The sequence below is a fragment of the Colius striatus genome, chromosome 2 (assembly GCF_028858725.1).
Source record: "Colius striatus isolate bColStr4 chromosome 2, bColStr4.1.hap1, whole genome shotgun sequence".
NCBI lineage: Eukaryota > Metazoa > Chordata > Aves > Coliiformes > Coliidae > Colius > Colius striatus.
The window spans coordinates 89,725,617-89,749,348 of NC_084760.1; the positions used below are offsets into that span (position 1 = coordinate 89,725,617).

Here is a 23,732-nt window from a genome sequence, read left to right on the forward strand (position 1 = left end):
AAATGAACAATCGTGTTGGAAGGGGCACCGTCTGTTTAATGTCATTAGTGATTGTTTCATAAAACAAACAGCCGCTCCGCCATTCTGCTGCAGTTAATCTTAAATCTAAACGTGGCGGCACTTGGGGAGAGTCTCAAACATGGTTTGTTCTAACCAATGCAGGGCTCTTAATCTATTGCAAGTCAAGGCGCTTATCTCTCTGCTCAGCTCAGAGCAGTGATTTCTTTGTCCAAATATCAAACCAAACCCAGTTAATATCATGCTTCCAGCCTTTTCCCAAAGATTTTTCTTCCTTAAATTGTGGCCAAAGCCTAAGGCATATTTATTTATTACTTATACCATTTCATGCTTATTTTTCAATATTAGCAAAGTCAAACTATTTCCAAGTTAGTGCACAAGGGTATTTCAATGAGCTTAATCACCCAGGTGAACTGATAACTTGGAGATTTACCTAATTGTGCTGGAAAATCATTCATTCTGGATTAAGCCTATAGTGGCACATGTCTTTAAAACAATTGAAGATTTTTATACAAAGCCTGAATGCAAAGGGGTATTAATCACCTCAAACTTTCACTAATGTCTATAGAAGCAAAGGTTGCCCATCATTTCATGAGATCAAATTTCTAGCAGCAGCAGTTGAAAAAACAACAAACACAAAAAAACCCGACCAACAACCAAACTCAATGCTGAAAAACAAATCACAATAGCTTTTCCCAAATGTCTCATAACATATTCCCTCTTGAGAAATGCAAGAACAAATTTCGTCCATCCTTAGTTGGTACACAGGGGTAGGTATATTTTGTCAGTTTTCATATTTAAGGAGACTGTGACACGTGTTTACAAGGGTATTTGTGAAAATACACAGATAATATCTATGATACACAAACATAAAACAGACTTTCATTCTCTTCTCACTTTTTTCAAATCCATTTGAGTCAAGTCTGAATTTCAGAGTCCTGAATATGGAACAAATGCACATATGTCTTCCTGCAAAGTCAGAAGAAAAGTATTTGTTTTGAACTGGTGGTAATTCAAATGAGTAGGCCTGATTAAAACGGCAGGTACCTCTGATGGCAAGCATTCACAAGGTAGTGTGGACAGAAAAAAGTTTTGGTGCTCCAGGAAAGCCTGAAGCATTTTTTTTTGCCCTTACTGTTACAAATACATTGTCTCCTAGGCCCTGAGAACAAAAACCTTGACAGCAGCAGAATCATAGAAACATAACGGTTGGAAAAGATCTTTAAGATCATGGAGTCCAACCACTCACTTCACTCAAACCATGTCCCTCAGCACCTCATCTATGCATCTTTTAAATATCTCTAGGGCTGGTGACTCCACTACCTCCTTGGGCAGCCCATTCCAATGCTTAATAATCCTCTTGGTGAAAAAGTTCTTCTTCATCTCCAGTCTAAACTTCCCCTGGCACAACCTGAGCCTATTTCCTCTTCTCCAAGCTAAACATCCTCAGTTCCCTCAGCCACTCCTCATCAGACTTGTTCTCCAGACCCTTCACCAGCTTCATTGCCCGTCTCTGGACATGCTCCAGCATCTCAGTGTCCTTTTTTGAGTGAGGGACCCAGAACTGAACACAGTATTTGAGGTGCAGTCTCAAAATGTCACATAGGATTAACCTCTCTGAAAATTTTCAGAGATAAACAAAAGTAGCAAGCATACACAGATGGACAGGTATACCAAAAGCATAAAAAAGACAATACTAATGCTTATATAGTTTATATATGTGTTCCCTGGTTAAATTTAGCAAATCAAGTTACAGGTATGTGTCAATGTCGTGAAAGTACACACAATTTTTTCTCTCTCCATTTAGAAGGTGCAAAAGAAAATGAAACCAGTGACACATTTGAGTCCTCACATTTTTATGGTCTATCCCTCAGCATTTGTATTAAACTCCCCTAATAAACACAAACAATTGTATTTTTCCTTTCTCTTTAAACAAACAAACAAAAAAATAAAGGTGGTTGGGAGGAGAGAGAGGGAGAAATCAATTCAACTCAGGTTTTTCCACATCTTCATATCACTTCCCATCTCAACTGGCTGGAGTAGAATTTCAATTAACTGGTAGGAGTCCAAGAGAAGCCCGGCTGCCTCTGTTCCTCCCGGTCATGGCCCATAATTGTAGAGGGACCTGCATTTTTCAGTCAATGACACGGCTTACAAAAATAGATACACTGAGTTATTTGATAAAGGAACCAAAGCCTGTCACTCCTGTTCAAGTGCCAAACAACATGAGAGTGAGATTGTGTTCAGATCCCAAACTAGCCAGGCTTATTATTCCACAGAACAATCTCATATTGGGAGTAGAAAATTTTAAAAAAAGGAAAAAAGAGGAGGGGGAAAAAAAAGGCAACACCACACGCAAGCCAATTTCAAAACCTCCTTTTTTTTGGAGGAACGTTATCTGCCATGTCTCTGGCCTGTCATCCCTCCAGAAAGCTCTCCAGTGCAAAGCAGAAGTGGGATCTTTATGCATATTTGCCACATCTGTTTTCAGAGAGGGGAAATGTTGGCAGGTAAAAAATAATCTTGATTCCCAAGTAAAATGATTCTGAAGATCAATTGTCAAAGCACTACTAAGAAGAAAAAAATAACCGCTAACAGCTCTCTGCCCCAAAATTTTGGGAAAGAGGCTTATAACTCTGCATAGTTGTAAAACCTAATATCTAATCTATTTTACTAGACCACTTATTGATCCTTTAAGAAAAAGTATGTTCACTAAAGAGAAAGAAGGATGTTCATAACTAAGTGGCTCATAAAGTATCTTTTGGTCATAAGAAACAGTTAAATGTTTGTGCTTCTATTTACTCTTAATATCAGCCACCAACATCGATCCCACCATTTTTCTTTTCTTCATTAGATTTATTTCGGAGCATGAGAGGTATTCAAGTCTATAGCAATTCAAACACAAATACTAAATGCTCCATAATGTTCAATATTCCCTGATTACATGAGTCATATAATATCACAAACCATATTTTCACAGAAATGTATTGCAGTGCCTGTTCTATATAGTCCCATAGGTGAAAAAGACAAGCGGAGTGAGTACGGTTGTTGTGGTATTTTATGCTTACCATACTACAGGTGTGCCACACACTTTACAGATTAAAAAAAACAGATCATCGTTTGAATGTGCCTCTCCAAATTCAAAGAAAAGAAAGAGCTGAAAGAGACAGTAAAAATAAAGCCATAACTATCAGCTGCAGACTTTCCACTTTCAATGACCAATGCAGGTCAGATCAAATATACTCTGGCAAGAATAAACTCAACCGACAACTCTCTGTAGATCTTACAGCTCTACTCCTCAACTCAGAGCGTATTTAGAGTTCAATGAAAAATAAAGTCTATTTCCGTCTCTTTTTGTAGTATGTTAAATATTGTCACACAAACAAAACTCATACACTTGTCAACTGCCTTTCCTACCACAAACAATTTCATCTTTCCCAGCATGTATAAATGGAGGGCAACAGGCCTGCTACTAAAGCTAGTGGCAAAACTTGAGCAGACAACAGCAGGGTGCTTCCCCTATGTTTCACCAACATAGAGACACCCGTGAAGACAAGTAACCAAAGGACAACTTCTAGCAGAAGTAACACAAAAAATCTTTTATCACCATGAGCTTCAGATTTATTTGGATTTGGATAACAAAACATATCCTTGCATCCATCCTGGAAAACTTATGCCATGCTCTTCCTTCTCAACAAAAATGTCACTATGCTGCCAAACAAGCAGTAACCCAGAGCATTGTGATTAGTAAATCTGCAAATAAAATAATCTCTGTAAATAATCGCCTCCCAGTTTTTCTCGTCTTCCTTTTCTCACTTCTTGCTCTTCCTCTTCCTGGTTTCTTATTACCTTATTCACATATCGAAGTCCCCCACTTCACTCCATTCATTCCGACCTGTCCTTTTTTCTTTCTACCTATATGGGTTCCCCTCTGCCTGACCAATAATGTTCATAAAATCTGAATTACAGAAGTCTAGCTTTAAAAATCTTGACCAAATCCTCTATTTGGCAACCACTACCATTTAAAAAGAAACATAACTCCAAACCAAAATGCCACACACAGACATGAACACGTGATCCCACACATACAAACACACAGGCGTTTGGGCTGGTTGGAAGTTCAAAGACATGTGTGCTTTGTTTATTAATAATATGGGTACAAAGCAAAAAGAAACTCTCGGGACTACAGCCTGAAAGGCCATCCTGATAGGCTAATCTGAAGGCAATCACCAACACTATTATATTGTTACTTATCAAAAGGCTATTTAAACAACGAGATACAAGCCTTTTAAACAACGTAGACACTAGGACTTTGTAACAAGTTGCCATATAGATGAAGTTGACTTTGATTTCTGAGTACTGTAAATATGGAAAATTTAAGTAAAGTCTACCCTTTTAATTGGCACTCTGGGCAGTTTACTTAATCAGTTGAACACCTTCGATGAATGAAATTCCCACAGGAAAGAAGGTTTAATAATCTCTTCTCTCTAGAAGTCCCAATTGTTGCTATAAGAAATACTGTTATAATTATTATAAGAAATGTTCCTCCTTCCTGACTACTGCCTTGTCACTATAACCCACCAAAACTGTCTCTGCTTAGTCTTGGTATGTTTTTAACTGTGAAGTCTTCAGGCCCTGAATTTAAGGGATTTCTGTCCAAAGACTGGAGAACTCACCCCATAAACCACAATGCCGTGTCTTTTAAATTGGTACCAAAAAAACCAAAAAAGGTTTAAATCAGAATAAGATTTATCATCTTTTCTTATTTTTACACTGCTATATTCGTCCTATGGAATATCTTCTTCTGTAGCATGTACTGTCTGTTAGTACTCAATTAGCCTTCTGTATCAAGTTCTATACTAAGACATTTTTCAGGTAACAATACAGATTGGTAACTGAAGAAAGACAAAAACTAACTTCTTTTGTCTGATTTTTGCCAAATACCACAACATGCTCAAAGGCATCTCTACCTGACCATCTGAAAAGCCTCAACAGAGTATTAGTAATTGTAGAAAACCAAAACTTTTTAATCTCAGTAATGAAAAGGAGCAAGAAGAACTTTAATTTGTGGTTTTTTAAAAAGACTGAGTTTTGTTTAGAAATGGTCATGGATCTACAGAAAAACCTGGTGGGGGATAGCAGGTACTCTTTGAGAAATGACTACAAACTTGTGTGGCTCGAACAGCAGTAGTGAAACAAACCGAGTATTTCAGAACAACAAATTTAATTACCTTGATTTTTCAGCAGCCCATAAACACAGCAGTCTCAGAGAACAGTCACCCCACATTGTGAGAAGAGTACAAAGGTCAATCTGTTGCACAGTAGTTTTTACAAATTCATAGCTAGTTGGCTGAGTAATAGTTGCAGGCCAGTAGAAACCTTCTGTGGTACCTAATCTCCTAATAATAATTACAAGTGTTGTTATTAATAACAACATCAATATAAGAAGTAGTACTAGGAAGGAATATCCACAATTCCATTGCATTACCGAACACAGTTTTCTCAAGGGCACATTTGTTGTCAACTGCTACCACAAGCTCCAGATAAGATCATGGTGGAGGTTTTTCAAATTCATAAATATGAATATAGAAGTCTAAACCTGACTTTTATGCTGATTTTACTTTCATGAGATTCTGCTTTCAAATTGTATAGCTGTAGAGTAGTTTCACAGCAAGCACACAGACAGCAACAATATGGATTTGTCTGCATACAGTAGTTTTATCTCCAACTTCCTAGTGCAATCTACCAGGGAGTAGTACCCTAACAAAAAAAAATCTGACAATACTTAGAACCTATAATGCTATTATATTTTTAATGATGAAGTCTGATGACAAACCACAGCTTCTCTTCCATGCTAAATATCCGTGGAAAGCTCCACAGATTTTTCAAAGGAGGGGAAAAAATAATCTTTTGGCTGCGTGGGGCATTCATTTCCAGAACATGGCAGAAATGTCTTACACTGTTTGCAGAAAACAATAAAAACCAGAGATTTATGACAGATAAGATGGAAAGTTTTGTGGTTTCTTACAGGCTGTGTTAACAGCCCCATTTGATTCTCTCCTGCATATGGGTAAGAATCAAAGCAGTACAGCAAACTTGCTTGTCAATGCAATAATCTGCACAAAGGAAGGGCCTGGATGGTTAGTGTCTCCTTTTGCCATGAGGATTGAATACACTGAACAAGTTCTCCATTTTGTCTCCTTTTTTCTTGGAAGAGTTGAGAGGGAGGAATAAAAACTCCAAACCATCCCAAAAAAGGAGTTCAGATGATAAATTGTATATATAATAACACAGGTAAGTTCCTGTATAGTGGTGTACATTCATCTGAGTAGTTCAAGGCACTGAAAGCAATAACCAACTTGTAATACGCCTCCTGTATTTTGCATCCCAAATGTGCTCCCGAACCTGGCTATCTTGCTCTTTGGTTTTAAACACAAATTTAATTTCCGCTAGAGACGCAGTGAATTACACTGATCTAATTTAAGCAACAGTGGACTTTATTAACCTCCTAGGATTGCAGAGACTTTCAGTGCTTTATTTGGGGAATGCACATTGCTGCACTGAGATCCCTTGAAGAATTTTCAACAGCAGGAGGCGGTCATCTCCTTAAAAAAAGTTTTCAGAAGTATACAGAATTTTCTCTATATATTAGGGTACATATAAACGTGTATATGCACACAAACATACCTGCATACGGTTGTGTGTGTGTATGCATGTAGTCTATAGGTTGGTTTTCTATAATTGAGCAATCATTAGAAGAAGAGCAAAGGGACAGATGAGGGCTATATTCTCCTTTCTAGGACATGCTACAGCAGAGGATACTACCAAAGGTAGTTCGTTGTCCTTGACTAACTCAAATACTGAGCTGAGATAGTAAAGTGGGTCTTGCAATGCTTTTGCAATGTGAAGTTATACTGGTTGGCGATTAGGCAAAAAACCCAAACATTATTTTAGTGAGGAGTTAGATGGAGGTTTCAAGATGGAGTTAGACACTATTTTCGAAGAGAAAATGTTTTCCTCACTAATACCTTCTCTCCTGCCCTAAGCTCCTTCCTGTATACAGAGAAGGAAGCGTAACAATTGCAATAATAAACAATTCCCATATATGATACATAACTACTACCACCAGCAGTAATTTATTTTTGTAGTGAGGATGTTTTCTAAATGTTCACATGGGCAATTACTACTTGTTGTTTGTGTTACCACTGTGCCTATAACCGTGCTCATAGACCATGACCTACTGTCTTGTAAATGCTGAAGAAGTTCCAAACAAAAGGACAGTTCATGCCACAAGTAGCTTGCACAATGTAATATGGCTGTAAATTTGAGCTAGCATCAACAGCCATTGAAACAGCCTGACAATGAAGCAACCAGGAACACAGAAATTGCCACATGGGCTCAAATCTAGTTTTGTCTAGAACTATAAGCAGAACTTGATGTGTCAGTGGAAAATGCAAAGAAAACCCTTCACTAGGCAGATCTGGGATATCCCATCCCCCATTAAAACATCTTTGTGATGTCTCCTAGCAATTGGAGTGCAAACCAGATATCTCAGTAGTCTTTTTTTTAACAGGTAATAACAACACAGAATATTCTTATTCATATAAATTCCCTGACCTTTTCCTAAAACACATTAAATTCCTTAGTAACTTCCCAGGGCAAAGAAGTCCATTACCTAATTGCACATCAGGTGAAAAATTATTATTTATCATGCACCCTTCTATAATATTACCTTGTTCTTGTAGCATGAGATGGAGAGTAAAGCTCTTCCCTAACCTGCCTTCTCTGTAATGAATCTTAGAGCGTTATCATGTTCTTTTTTATTCATCTCCCCTCGAAGGTAGCAATCCCAGTCTTTTCAATCTCTCCTCATATGAGAGATTTCCCATGCACTTGATAATTTTTCTTGCCTTACTCTGAACTCCTAATAAATCTATAATACCCTGTTGGAGATGGTGTCACCAGTTGGATGAACCAGCCCCATTTGCATAATGGCATTACTGTATTTTCCATATTATTCCTTATTCTTTCCCCGTGTACCTAAACCAGTCTTTTGACTGAAGCTATGCACTAGCAGATGTCTTCAAGTAACTGCCAGTATTGATGGCTTTTCTTTCCCAAGCTGATAATTATTGTATAGTCCAGTTTGACAAATAGTAACATTTTTAGGCAATTAGTAAAATTTTTGGTGCCAGTGGTCATTACTGCACATTTATCATCAATGAATTTTACATATCATTATGCAGTCAGTCAAGTCCATCAGAAGTTTCTTACTGTATCTCATCTAGATTTAACTAAATAATTCCACATCTGATGACGCTCTTTCCAGAACTCATTCTTACAGATAAAAAACAAACCAAAAAAAGACATGCAACCAGTCTTATTCCAGTTTCAGTCAAAAACCTATTCTCTTAATCTATCCGTTACAGAACAAGATTAAACTATAATCAGCAAACCAGGGATCAAGTAGATAGAATGACTTAACCCAAGTCACCCTATCAGTGCATGCCACAGACAAGCACCACTATGTTACATCAATGTCTAAGTTATGAAGCAGTGAGGAAACAGCAATACTGAATATTAGTTACACTGGATTCATATAACAATAATTCCTTACAACTAAAATCCTGAATCAAATAATTTTTGCCATTCATTTTGAAGGGTTTTTTTAATGCTTTTCTTAGATACTTCTTCTCTTTGATGCATATGATCTCCACGAATTAAGTCTTTGAAACAGGCTCATTTAATTTAACAGCATCAAAGAGAATGATTTAAAAAAAAAAAAAAAGAAGAAGAAGAAGAAGAAAAAAAAAGCTTTCCCCTTCTTAGGATGACTAGTTTCTCTGCATTATTCAGTCACTGTCTCCAGAGCTCAGGCTTTGCACTATGGAACTGTTAAGTCAGCACGAACAAAGAACTAGTCTAGTCTACAGCCAAATTCACAACGTTTTTCATGAAAAGACTCCAAAATTTTCATTCTTAATTGTCACCAGAGACTAACAATTTGCTTTGACCTGGTGCCCTAAAAGCATCTTCCAGGAAGCCAAATGAAGTGATGGGCACAATTTCTCTAGGCACCAGAGGAGAGCATGTACATACTCCACAGCACAATTTAATTTTCATGTAAAATACCGAGGGGCTGCCAGATTGAGAGAACCTAATATCTTTATTTAGAAGTACTACAAATACTATAGCTACTTTCCAGTACCTGCACTGGGCCTAGAACTTTGGATAGATAATTCTGAGACAAGGCATTTGGGGTATAAAAATAATCCGAATTATTCTTATGTTAACAGATCTTCAGACCTCCTAGCATTCACCTGTTGATGGTCTGGAGCTTTTTCTACCTTAGAACTTCCATATGTAAACACATGAACAGCACATCCTACCACAGTTGAAATACTTCCTCTTTTGGGGACAAATCCTATTCATCTTACTCAGACAAAACTCTGGAACTTTAAAAATAATGATATATATAAGCGTGCAGCAGTTACATTATGGACAGGAAAGCCCTCTGGACCCAGTATCATAGATATCTAGGTTAGGTGTGATTCAAAATCTCACAGGAGCCAGACATTCAAACACAGTCAATGGATGGAGGGAAGTCCTCCAGGAAGTTATTCACACGTCCTAATTGGGTGTCTACAGTTGGATGCAAAGTACCCCCTTTGCAGCATACTTTGCCAAACATACACAAGCACAACTGTTCCTGAAATTCAGCTGAGATACTACAGCAAGGTATTATATGGAATTACCAGTATCCTGTCTACAGAAAATGGAAGCCATAAAAATGCTGATAGATTATGCAGTAATTTTACCAGGCGTAATGAGGAGTAATTTGTATTGTCTTCTTGAGTTACATCTAAAATATCCACCTGCAACTAGAAAAGATATTTTACTCATCTTTACTACTTGGATGGAAAACAGTATTGCCTTTAAAAGAGGCATATTTGGATACCAAAATTAAATGATGAAATGATTTACAGTGAAAAAATTCACATACTCTTAGCAATAGCTTTCAATTCTAAACAGTAGCTATGTAAGTAATTAAAAGTAAATTCCTATTTATTTTTTTAGAGAACAAGAACATTTACACTTGCAATAAGATTACTTGGTAACTCAGAGCTGTGCCACTTCTGAGTAATGGCTCAGTTGCCTCATTCTTTAACCATTATGTATCTTCTCTATGTGTCTCTGGCTCCCTGCACGTATTAATACGAGCTCCATGCTGGTTATCAAATTGCAGGCAAAAAATACCTAGGACTGGTCTGGAAAGAAGACAATGATTTTAAATAGCTATGGAGAAATTAACTTTTCAATCAAGCTTTCAACTTGTTGGCTTACATGAATCAATAAGTATAATTTCCAATCTTTATGTTATTGTGTGTTAGAAAAGTTAGCACTGAGCTGCAGAATGAGGTCACTTGCATTAGATCTTCTAATTAAGCAGTTCTTCCTTTAAAAGTGCACTCGCTCAGCTTTCAAGACTATTCCAGCATTTTGTCAATAGAGTTCAGAACAGGGCTAATGATTACCATTAAAGAGAGCCCAGAGTGATTTTAAGAACTTATCTTTCTGTATTTTGTTCTTTTTATCCAACTGTGGGATCCTGGAGTGAAGCTACTTCAGACAACTGTTCAGGTTTAGGAAAAAAAAAAAATAAAGAGATCAGGGAGAGAGTAAGAGGAAAATTTTCTGTAAGTGGAAAAGATGAGTTACCTCAACACAAAACACTCTCCTCCAAATTACAGGCTGATGATAGAAAAACACCACATTCCCAGATACACTGTTTTTTGGGTTTGTGTGGGTTTTTTTTATAATGAACTAGTGGTCTTTAGGGGGGAAGTGTTAAGAAGAACATTAATACATAGACAAAAATATTTTCCTTATACTACTCTCTTGCTGTGATTCCCGGCTTTTGTAGTTTCAGCCACTGTAAAGAAATTCTGCCTAAATCTTTGAATGTCTGGCCCTTGCCAGAACTATTCTTGTGCTTTCCTGTACGTGTGTATATCATTAGCTCAGCGATCTGCCTCATCTGCTCCTTATGGGTGTATTTTTTAGACAACTGTCTCCATTGCCAATCTACTTTCATACTTACCTTAAACTCTTGTGCAGACTTTCTTGTTGAATTTCACCATTCCAGTTTCTTAAACCCTTTTGACAGGTGTTCAAACCCAATGCTGACCGATTTGAAAGAAACTGAACATGGCTGTATGCACTATTACTGTTTTGCATACAATGCTATTCTTATTTGCAACATCCCTTTTTAATCGTTGCTGTACCCTTTTTCAAAAATATGCTTAGGTGAGAAAAAATACTTGCCAGAGCTACTTCTAAAGAAACCTGCATTGTTCAGTTGTGTGCATTACCACAGGAATAGTGGAGTCTCTAATGGTTGTATACTTTCTTTCCTCCACAATGTTCATCAGGGCCTAATCATGGTGGCTGCTGGTGAGAGCCCCTGCATCTGCTTGGCTTCACTCTGACAGTGTCCTGGCCTAGTCTTGAGAAGCATGGGGCAGGGCTGGGGCAGGAAGGTCCCCAGCACTCTGCAACTGCCTGCTGGGAAGCCCAGCTTCAGCATGTATTCCAAGCTCATCTTCCCTGATGAAAGAAGTTTCCAATCCATTTGTACTTTTCACATTCTTTTACAGTGTGAAAGAGGACCTTTGGGGCAAATATGGGACCAGCATGTCCAAAAATATATTGCTTCAGCTTACTGCTCCATTTAGCGTGCTCAGTTTATGTTCCCGTAGTTGATTTCTCCAGTTAACTGCTTTGTTTGCTTTTTTTAATAAATCTTTTTGAATTCTGTTATCTCCTCATAGCGCTATCTCAGTTACCAAGAGTTTTTCCTTTACGTTTATATAAGGCTACTCCTCCTCCCTGCTGCCTTCCCTCTTTGATCTCCTCTCAGGAGTTAGAAATTATTGACTGCACTTGCTGTGTTGATTTTTCTGCTTGCCATTTCAATGAATTATCATCATTACGCAATTCCTCTAGAAACAGTAAAGTTAGAGGGTGAAGTTTGTCTGCATGGCTTAAAATGCCCAACAGCTCCTTTTCACTTCTACCTACTTGGCATCCTTGAATCAAATTTTTGCACATGATGGAAAGGTAAATTCCACAGAACTCTGAGGTTGATGATCTAAACTATAATGAGACATTGGGCAAAAGCTTACCTGAAATCAATGAGAAACTCCTGCTGTTTTCAGTCCTAACTCTTTTCTGCACTTGCCGAGGAATTCCTATATGACTTGATTCAGCTTAGGTTAGAAAAGGAAGCACAACTTGATTACTATAAATTAGTAATGGCCAGAAGTAGCCATCTGGGCTACTTCCACTGATTTCAAAGAGTTACATTCCTCTAACAGTATCCATCTCCATGTAGAGCCTTTGCTTTTTGTATGTCTGAGAACCAAATTTCAAGGAAGTTATATTATCAATATTTTAGCGGATATAATCCATTTTAATGAGATTTGTAAGATACAGTTTTGTCCCTACATTAAAACCAAAACATGTCAGTTTGTTATTCCCATTGCTTTTTTAGCCACCATTATTTAAAAAAAAAAAATCACAATAAAGTATATCTTGAATAATTCAGTAATCTGATTTTACATCACTTTGGATTTTTTTTCCCCATATAAAAATGACTGCTTCTGTCAACAAACAGCAATCCTCAGCTACTTTCACCTTGGATTCCCGTGGATACGTAGATCAGAATTTTCAAAATGTAGTTACTAGGACAGTGCTCCAAGAATATTTACAAACAAGGATGCACAAACTTTGCAGAAGAGACACCCACAGGAAGTCCTCTGCCAGAACTGAGTAACTGCAAGTTTTAAACTTAAGAAGTTCCTTCAAAATATATTTTTAACACAGTTTTATGTCAACAATTTAACAGCAGCAGAGTACAAGAGCAGTAGCACAGCTTCTAATGTTTACGTTGTCACACTTGTTTTTAATTTAAAAGTAAAGAGCCACACTACCCGTTAAGATACAATTAAAACAGCAAATATGATTTGATTTATTAAAAGCTACTAATAAGCAAAGCTAGCCAGCTGGGCTCAATCTACAAGGGGGAGAATGATGGATGAACTGATAGATTCATAGTTCACCTGACAACTAATCCACACAGCAGCTATGGTGGCAGTTCTGTAGGAAGTGGTGCAATTGGGCACAAATCACCATCATCGTCATCATCATTTGTATGTCTATGGCTTTCAGTTCTCTATCTTACAGATTTTTGCAGATGCTTAATTAAGCCTCATGATATCCCTTCAAGGGAAGTCAATATTAGTTTACCTACAGGTAAACTGAGATACAGCAATGAGCAACTTGCTCAAGGTCATAGAGTCGGCCAGTGGCAATGCCATGAATAAAACCCTCTAAATTTGACTCCAGTAGCCTGATTTAATTACGAAAAGATGCTCCCCTTCTGTTGTCAGTTCCACACTGGAAATAGCAGTGGCAGATGCTTTTGGCAAGGAAGAAAAACATGTCAAAAGCAAGAGGTAACAAAGCAGTAAAAAAAAAAGCCCCAACAATATAGAATCTATGCTTAAAAAATCAATTTGAAAAACTCTCCATAAATGTGGAAGCCAGTCTACTGAGCATCTTCTGTTGAATAAATAAAACAGCTTCCTTTACTGAAGGGGGAATGTCATCATTTCACTTGCTCCCTCAACTACCACTCTCAACAATTAATTAATGTTAGTGGCTAGATAAGTAAACTAAACCATTGTGGTAGCATTTCTCAGATGTTTTGCATGTATGCAGACAGTGAAAAAAAGCAGATGGAGAATACTATAATGAATTGAAATGTTCTATTTAAAAACTGTTTGTCAGCTGTAGTTAAGTTGACACTGTCATCATGGCAACAAATCACAACAATTCACATGTTGTGCCTCTGCGCTCAAGTTTGCTCCTCGGCGCCGAGCTGTTGGGAACTGGAAGTTCTTGAGCAGCCCTGTAAGTAGAACAAGCAAGCAATGGCTACCTCAGGTTACTACTGCACTCAAACTGGAAAGAGAAAGGTCAACGAAGTACTTGGTTTTATAACAAACTGATGGTTACCTCTACTATGCTGCACCAGATTAAAAAAATAAACAAACCAATCTCCATAAGCAAAAACACTTAAAACTATACAAACCCACTTCATGGTTAAGGGCACTGATAAGAGACTAACATTTTTCATCTCAAGGTCACTGGCTGAAGTCAAAGTTTGCTCTTGATGGAACTCAAAGTCATTACAATCTGCTGTTCAAACCCAAGCCTATGCAAAATGCACTTCTGGTCTCTCTGCAGCCCCTAGTGGACTGGAGCATATAGATATTTAAAATGCAAACATAATTTCAGCTGACACTGCTTGGCACCTTCATTGATATTCTCAATGGAGGAACAAACTGTCACTGACACGGTGCTCCCTGAACACCTCTGGGACAGGCTCTGCCTCTGGACACAGCCTACTCTTATTACAGGGGTCCCAGCACTTAGTTCTACCACTTCGATTCTCTTCACCAATCTGCTTGAAGGTGTTTTGTTTTTTTTCTTTCCATACATGAAAGAAAAGAAAAATAGAAGTTTTCATACTCATAATTTTTGCCCAAATCCAAAGTCAATGAATCTGTGGTGGAGTAAAGAACGAGGCACTTTACAAGGTGACAAAGAATTAAACCCTTAAATCCTTTGTCTGACTAAACTTCAACCCCAGTTGAAAACCAAACAGGGATCTTGGCATCAACCCTTCGTAAATATGATTATACTACTAGACATTGTAGACAGTAATAACATTTGCCAGGATTGAGATTTCTGTCATCTTCTCACAGCACTTTTGAAACTAAGTCATGCTGTTAAAAGTGTGCAATTCTAAACTACTCCAGATTAATTTAAATGGATTTTCATTTACATTTTCCCTATGTGTATTAGTTATGGTTATGCACAGTAAAAACGAGTAATTAATAAAGAGTAAGAATGCAAAAGCTAGGTTTTTCCTTTACATCACCACTAACTGGTTTGAATCTAATAGAAATAATACTTGTGTGAAAGACTGGAAAATGACAGGCAAATAAGTATCAAATATTCCACTTGGTCTTAATTATCCCATTTGTTTAGGAGATATAAGAAAAATGTCTCCAGAACTGCCTACTCAATAGAGCATGAATAATGAAAATATCTCTACACAGCTTGAAACCTCCTATATCAACAGTTGTAGAAAAAGAGTATATTACTAAACATTGTGGCAAATGCATAGGATATTTATATCTCAGTTCTTTATTATGTTAGATTTATGTATTTAGTTGTGATCAAAACTATTTGCGATACCTTCCGAGTGTGGGATTGTTCTTGCTGTTGTCTCAGTTTTTTTATACAGAAAGAGATTGTCACAAGGGAAAATAAGACACCGGTTTTAACAGCAAGGACTTGATTTATTATTGCTTCAAACAAGTTTCATGCATTAAAGATCCCTGTACAGAACATGACATGTTCTTTCTTTAAAAACAGCTACACACTTTCGGACAAGTGACATGATCCAAATGGTCTTGGCTGACATTGATGGCTATTCTAATGCAGCACAAGAATGTCTCCCTGACTCAATGTAATTTTTTTCAGAGAGAAGAAGAAGAAAGGGAAAAAAAAAAAAAAAAAGCCCCACCTCAGCTAAAATGAAATCTCTGTTCTGCAAAAATTCAGTTTTCATCTCACTTTCTGTATTGACTGCCATCTCTTAGGCTCAAGAAATCATGACTACATACAAACACACACAGCCTCCTTTATTCAGATGTGAATTTCAGCACTTGATAATCATCTGTTGAGTGTCACATCTGCAAAGTACTGACCTGAAGAGAAAACCTAACTTCATCCTCACTTGCCTTTAGATCAGGTATGTACAGATGTGTTAATTATAGGAACTGCTATCAGTCAAGCTATGCTGACTTACATACACCAAATAAGAGGGTGGCCCATTGAAAAAAAGCAGTTCTTTCAGCACTAGATTCTCCTCTTCAGTGCTCAGGTGATCACCATGGCTGGGAGACCATCAACCTCCATACAGTTACCTGGCCAGCAAGGGCTGCAAGGAGACAACAAGCTCCGAAACATACTACTCCCCAGTGAAGAAAGTCCAGTGAATTAAGCAATTATGCCACCAACCCCTCACCATATGTAATGGCAAGTCATAATACACCAGGCCACTTTCAAGCATAGGACATTTTTACCTTTCTTTTATCCTGTCCTTGCACAGACCACCTTTGCTAAGGGGCTAACCACAACACAAAAAATGAAAGCACCTAAACATCACCTTCAATATAAACCCTGAATGTCTCTCATTTTCACTAAAAAAAAAAAGCACCATACTGCTATTTCCCACCTTTAAGTGATCAAATTTGTTTCACAAGACACTGTGATAAAGCTGATCAAAAAAGCTGCTATATACTGACTACTGCTTAGTATGTTTCCTATGTTATTCTTAACTCCAAGTATCAATTGCACATGATTGCCTAAATCTTCTAGTTTGCCTTATGGCCCATGCCTATTTCTCATTTGGTTCAGCTCTCTTAAACTAGAAACGGAAAGAATACTCTTACAAGAAGCGAAGAGATATCAGTGTAACTTATTTTCTTTTAGCATTCCTCTGAATGGATTCTTAAAGTTTTCCCAGAATGTTTTTGGGTAAATGAGTAAGTTCACAGATTCACAGGATTTACCTGCAGTTTTAGGAAAATAAATGAAGATAAGTATAGAAGAGCAGGACCTTTGAGAATAAGCTTAAACACCCTGTAAATAACTCCAGCAGATTTTCTACAGTTAAATATTCACGCAACAGAACTCTGAGACTACAGGTAGGTGTGAAAGCAGCTGAAAGCATAATCAAAACATGCTGTCAATCTGCAAGAACCTCAGCATTTCCCACATACAGCCAATGATGTCTTCCCAAGGGAAAAATGTGGGTGTCCAAATCTCCTCTGAAGTCACAACAGGTGCGTTTCTTCTGACTGAGTGAGATACCACTGAAATTCCTCATCTAGTATCTCTTCAAAGCTGATAGAGAGAGACAGGTACTATGAGAGTGTTGAATTTCTCTCTTCTGAAGTAGCCATCTGAAACAAGGAAGGTGAATTGTACCCTAGAAGGTCCCATTTCTGTCCAATATCTATAAAGAGAGTCGAGGATGGGGAGCTCAGATATAGAAGTTTACACTAGAGATGTCTAAAGTTAGGTGAAATGAATCTCATCGTAGGAGTTTTTCCAAGGACTTGAAAGGGGAGAGGATTTAATCAAAGAGCTATTTCAAGATCTGTCATAGTAAAAAAAAAAAAAAAGAAGTAATTCACTTAGCTACGGCTGCCTTTAAGTTGGACTTGTTGCTCTTAAGCAAAATTGGTTTAAACATCACATTTAGAGTTATTTTACTCTGTTTGCAACAAAAGAGTAAGTGGGTCAGGAAAGAGATGAATATGAGGATTTTTCTTCTTTGTTCTTGATTTTACAAGTGAGTGATTCCAGAGTCCCATTCACAGTCCCTTAATCTGATTTCCTCTCCAGTGGTCTCCTCATAAAAGCAAAGGACTTCACCAATTTCTAAAATGATCTAGATTCTTTGACACAAGGATTATGAACATCACATTAATATTTTTAATATATTATTAAAATATAAATAGATTCATATTTATCTTCTCATTTTTTCCTTCTGCAGCTCTCTGACATACTTCTAACGAGTCTATCTGGACAAACTGTATTTTTTGCTTTTCTAGTTCTTCAAAGGAAGGCAAAGGAAAACAAGATTCCTCAATTTATATTTGTTGTTGAACCTCATTAAGCGTTAGGAAAACCTTTTTATTAACCATAGCATGTCCGCTTTATTTAGTGAACCTCACTGTGAACATTAAGCAGAAGGTCTTGCACACAATTGTCCAGGTGCTACAGGTAATTACATAAAACCGCAGAGACTGAGGACTGAAAGCACAGAGTGAGGCAAAGTGCCTCAATAAAAATGCAAAGGGTGGGGTTCTCCTTTTAAGAAATGGATTAAACATAGCTGAAGATATTCATATAGGTGTGGTTAGACTCGTAACTGAGATGAATTATACTGACATTCATTAATACAATTTAAACTCTTCAGTTAATAGGCTTGAACTCTTGGCTTTACACAGGGTGTGTAAGAGACTGACGTACCAACACAATAAATACTTTTCTTGATAGTTCTCCTTGACCATTGTCAGGCTAACATTTGCATCTCAAGAGAAAGAAATAAAAATATCTCATACATGGAAAAGGATTGTCCACTTATTTATTTTTATTCTCTTACTCTTATTCTGCCCTTGTGATTTTAATGTAGAGGCCAAATAAGCCAGCCAGGTGCATTGCTGTGTGCAGCTGCCATGATGCTTTATGCTGCTAACAAGTTATGATGAAGATTACAGTCAATGCAGTTTAAGTTAGAAAGCAGAGACTAAACAGACAAACTTACACGTATCTCTCTCTCTCAGACTTTCTTGCCTATCCTGATCCTCTTCCACTCCTCATTTCTCTGGCAGATAAGTAATAACACATGTAATGTAAGGTATATATTTATGAAGAAAAGCCAGTTATTTGGCACACAGATAAGAAAAGGTACATTAGTCCAGACCTAAGCATAGAATGGCAGAAGACAGGAGTTACAAGAAACAAGAGAAATAGCCAAGACAAGGAAAGAGCTTGTGTTAAAAGCAGTAAGAGTTCTTTACATCAAAGTTACAAGTGCACTTCAGTAACTTAGCATTGTTCTGTCAGCGTAAGACACACAGCCACATAATCACCCAACATAGGTATGGGGTTTTTTCTGTACCGTCAGAGTGATGTAGAATAACTGGAGAAACCAGAAATTTTGACACATCAATACTACTCTCTGAAAAAAAGGGCCCAAAGCACAATTCAAGGACCACTTCTTGGTCGAGTAGCTGCTTTGTTTCCAATACACGGCAACAAATTTTTAATGACACCTTTTAATAGAGTCCTAGTTTGAGGAACTGACAGAGGTCCAGTGAGACAGATTTCACTTGCCTTTGCAAAAAACCAAAGTATCCCACTAATACTAAAAAAAGGGGAAAAGAAAGAAAGAAAGAAAAAGGCTGCAATTTTAACCAACAGTCAAGTTTACTTCCAAACATGAGTGAAATGGAACTGAAAATCAACAACAGTGAATTATATTTGGCATTTACGTCAGCATCCAACAGAATTTGAAAGTTTTCCATATCTTCAGCAGCAATAAACCTGTTTTAGATGCATCAGAAGGCTGGGACACTTCACCTAATGTCCAGTGCTATAGGTGTGAATACTCATGAAAGTGAACATCTGTTTATTCACAATGCAAAAAGTTATATAATCAAGCCACCGACCTTGGTGGATTCACCTCCCTTCAGAATTCCAGTGAACTCAGATAAATTGCTCTGTGGCCAAGAATATTGCATCAGCCTTAGCATAAAGTTTTTTTGATACCTTGGAATTTGTGAAGTCATGGCAGAACATCATCTAGGTGATTTTTTTAAATGCAATTTAAGAAAAATATAATTGAATCTCTGCCTTTTGCTTGCAGACTGCAAGCAGATTTGCAGACTTGTGAAAATTACAACTGACATGGATACAAACTAATACCATGAGACAGCTAAGTTTTAAGATAGCCAAGCTCATTTAGGAAAATAAGTTGAGGCACTCCCAGGTCCTTAGGAATGAATCTCGTATTCCATGTCTTTATGACAACTTTGAAGTATTCAATGCTTGGGGAAAAAAAGATGAAAAATATTGAAGTGTTCTGTGAAGATATTAGCCTTTCATTCCTTTTGGCCAGCCACAAATTGTCAGGCTGTTCAAATCCCAGACACTATACCAATCCCCAATGCCTAAATGACATTCATCAAATAATTTCCTAATGAAATGTATTAGAAACCACTTAGAAAAAACCATATCTGTCTAATTTCCCAGAACAGACCAGAGGCTTAATTTTGTTCTCAGCTACACTGGAGTAATTCTAGAATAACTTAATTGATGACATTGAATTACTCAAATTCTCACAGCGGCACATGTGGAAGGTGAATTTCGTTGTGGGGACAACGGATTATGAACACTCAAGGTACAAAACTCAAGCCCCTAATATCCACGTGATTGAAAGCTGCTGTCTTGCTTTCTCAGCACAGTGCTGGGGCTTCAGTGGCTACTGAAAAGATTTTTCCTGTAATTTGATGTTTTTGTGAGTATTATATATGGATATCCAGCTACAAATACAGAGCAGCCTGAAGTTGCTCTGAAGTACAGCAGTGCTGGGGTGGAGGACAAGTCAGCCCAAAGAGTCTCAAAAGATTCCTTGGCAGCTGCTTTCCTAGTGCCATGAGCAGGGCACAGCTTGCAGTCCAGTCCATGTGTTAAATGAGTTCCTAGTGCATTGTCATTGTTATGAGTTAGGGCTAGACAGAAGGCTTCTAAGCAGACAAGCTTTGTAATACACTGCTGAATTATAAGACCAACTCCCAAGGAAATAATATTTGCAAAAAATCCAGAGAGATGGAAAGTTTTGATAAAAATCGTATCTCTTCTTTCTTGTACAGAGAAAATAAAAGCCTCTATATATCAGAGGTCCAGACCAGCAGAGGTCAAAGATACATCAGTTTAAGGTATCACAACATTTTCCTTTCAGGAAAAATAGTTATAGACCAGTTAAAACAAAATCATGAAAGATGTCTATCAATTGGAAAGGGTAAAAAATATACAGTATGATTTCTGCTAATCTGTCTGGAAAGGGGAGTAAAAAACCCCAGATAATTAAATTTATATAGACTTAGGCATAATCTTTTTTTTTCCACCAGCACAACATAGCCTTTGTCTTTGGAGCACAATAAAAAGTACTGCAAGTCCTGTGTTAAAGGCAGGTTTCACAATAGGGAACTGGCTTGTAATTCAGTCTGTCCTACATTTCATATGCACATTTGGGTCATAAAAATCTCATTTATACATCCTGTTCCTCTGTTCTTGGACATATCTCTTGTAAGATGACTGTATAAACTAATATACAAAAACTATTTGTAAAACCTACTCCAGGATGCACTCAATGTTGCCTATGAACCCTTTATTATTCATATATTGTTTTGTGGATTTGGAAGATAAGGTCTTCATTGTATTCATATCGGTTTTCTGTTTCAGAAAATCTGTTACCTAAACACATTTCTAAATCTATTCTACTTCTGGTTTTAGTGAACCCCAAACTTGACATACCTTGTCTTCTCCCACCCAGAAGTTCATCAGCTAGATCTTTATCTTTTGAGAATTGCAGAGGGCAAACCAATGTGTTTGAGCAAACTAGGAAGCATTAAAATATCTAATTATTCTCCATGAGAAGGGCTGATGACTGCCATGTTGTGGAAAACGCTCATTAGAACAAAAGACAGCACACTGTGTAACAGTCATGTACTGGATTTTCTTGACAGTACCATTTAAATAGTCAAAATCTGCAAGAAATGTTGTCCATGTTTGGACTGGAATAAAATGCTATATTACTGCATAGACGTAGGATGAGAAACCGATATTATCTCCCAAAATGTAACAGGTCATCAACAAATCACTTACATTAGACAAATAAGAAAAGCTAGTCTTCCTTTTTCAGAAACAGAAGATATTTGTGCTGCATCTAGCACATAGGTTTAGACACAATATCCTGGGGGGACTTCAGGTCTTCTTCCTAAAAGAGATTACAGTCTAATGTAGGGATCACCTTATGGATGCTTTGCTTCTCTTTAAAAGCCACAGACACTGTTTCTCTTCACTTTCATAATCATAAGGCTGAAACAGCTATAAGAAGAGTTCATGTGGAAGCACTTTATTAGGAAACCATGTAGGCTACTGTTATCTACCACTTCATGCAGCCAACAGATGGAAATGGTATTTTCCAGCAGCATGATACCTACCAGCTACCCACAGCTCACCCTGCAGAACTTCAGATCATACAATGAAAATCCCTGGACAGATCCGTGGTTCAGATTGTTTCTATACTCTCCTAGATACCTTGTCTCTCAGGTACATGGACAAGAAGAGCTCTCATTTGAAACCCCTTTTCTCTCTGTATTAGGAGTAATAGCTTGTTTCGAACATAATTGCTGTATTTGTACATGCAGATGATATGTCAACAAAAAAAACCCCACCTCAAAACACAAAAAAAGTACATCAGAGGGTTGCAATAAAGGTATATAGCAAGCTCATAGAAGCAGTCAGAGCTGTAAAAATAAGGGATGCAATGAAACACCTTCTGACACAGGTGCTTGCCCAGCCAGGAACCCATTAGCACCTTGTCACAAAAGCCCCTAAGCACACCAAAATGTGGAGTTGGAAGTCGTAAAAAACAATGGACATACACAATTATGTGACCATTGAAAGCCTGTTGTCTTCTCTCCCTCTTTGCAACATAGCCAGAAATGACTGGTGAGAAAGAAAAGATAATGTGAAAACACCTCAATCTCAACTTTTAATGTTTACTGTCAGGAAAAAAAATAATAACAAAAGGTATGAGAGAGAAAAGAGTGATTTGCAGCAATATCTCCATTAATTTTGTGAGACTTATGAAACTTGAAGCCTGTTAGTGACTGCTGATTTAGCAGGAGCTGGGGCGAATAGTACTGAGTGTCTCCTGGTATTCCCATATAGAGAAAGTTACAAAGCAGTTGCCAAAGAACCCAACATCTCTACCTCCACAGCTCCCCTTATCACTTGTTCCAGCTTCGCCTTGCTCACTTCATCTGCTCTAGCTACCACTGCCTGAATGTGTTTTCTTTACCTCAGTTTTCCTACTCCTTCACTTTAGTCATTCCTCAACAAATCCCGAGTCTCCCACCTTCAAATCCAAAGCTTCACCACGGCATGAAAACTACTTACATCTTGGCTGTCAAACTTGACACGTAGTGAGCTTAAAGCTTTAGACTAACTTAAAATATGCTCTGCTGGGCTTCTGGAGTCAAATTTCTCTGGTCATAATCTTTGTCTTCAATATCCATTCAAAATCTATTTAAAACTTGTTTATCCTTTCTAGGATTCTACAGGAGTCCACCCATGTGTAACTTCATAATATAAGCCTTTAATTATGAAAAAGAAAAAAGCCTGCATGAGAAATCAACACACCTACTCTTACCAGCGCACCTCTCCCCACCCTGTTCGTCTTGATTACACATACTTAGGTGGGAAACTGTTTATTATTGCCAATTATGGAGCAACTCTGCCCTCACTGCAGAACCCCAGCATATTAGAGATTGCATAAGTGCTGTAAAATAAGACAATCCTTGATGTAAAGAGCTTTTGGCAAGTTTGCCCTGGGGGGGACTCTCCTGATACTTGCTGCTCAAGACACCTCTCTGGAACCCATTGCCACTCTTTATGCAACCAACAGGGGAAATACCTTAAGAGAAAACACGTATTTAAAAGTAAACGTCAAACATACTTAGAAATACTTTGACATGGATTTTAAAGTAAAAGTTGGACCACCTCAGTGATTTTATAGGATCAACAGTTTCTGCACCTATATTGCTCATTGCACAGTCACTGCAAAGCGCAAAAAGACTTGAAAAGCAGATCTGACAGGCACTTGGAAATACCCGTTTTCAGGGCTTAAGAGAATTAAAGGCCTGACTCTTCCACCAGCACGAATGAGAAATAAATGCAAAGAGTCACCTGACATTATACTGCAGTAAAACACGTAT

At 37.6% G+C, this 23,732-nt stretch overlaps 1 protein-coding gene across 5 annotated transcripts in view; it reads right to left on the reverse strand.

Moving 5' to 3' along the window:
- The window catches only part of ESRRG (estrogen related receptor gamma), a 389,975-nt gene that overhangs the window by 190,863 nt on the left and 175,380 nt on the right, over positions 1-23,732 (reverse strand). The gene's annotated exons all lie outside the window — the stretch shown is intronic.